This window comes from Penaeus monodon, chromosome 21 (genome assembly GCF_015228065.2).
Source record: "Penaeus monodon isolate SGIC_2016 chromosome 21, NSTDA_Pmon_1, whole genome shotgun sequence".
Taxonomy (NCBI): Eukaryota; Metazoa; Arthropoda; class Malacostraca; order Decapoda; family Penaeidae; genus Penaeus; species Penaeus monodon.
Genome location: NC_051406.1, coordinates 4,199,602 through 4,199,913, shown reverse-complemented (window position 1 = coordinate 4,199,913; position 312 = coordinate 4,199,602).

The window sequence follows — 312 nt, the reverse complement described above, 5'->3', positions numbered from 1 at the left end:
AATAGTCATACATTCACACCCGAACACCCAGCGAGGCTATGAGTAAATGTTTAACCTAATGCTCCTGTGCGTCTTCGCGTACAGACAAAAACAGCCAGGTATACACATTAATTTTGCATTCAGTACATCCTAAGTACAAACAGTATAACAATAACAATCTCCATTTCTATATATATGTAAAATCATGTCACTCTCGCCAGCCAGAGTGACATTTTTTGGACATGTGTGTGTGATAAAATAAGGGTATTGTACCAGAGACTACGGCAAAAAAACGTCTTTTTTCGTGTGCGTGTTTATTTTGTGTATGTGGAA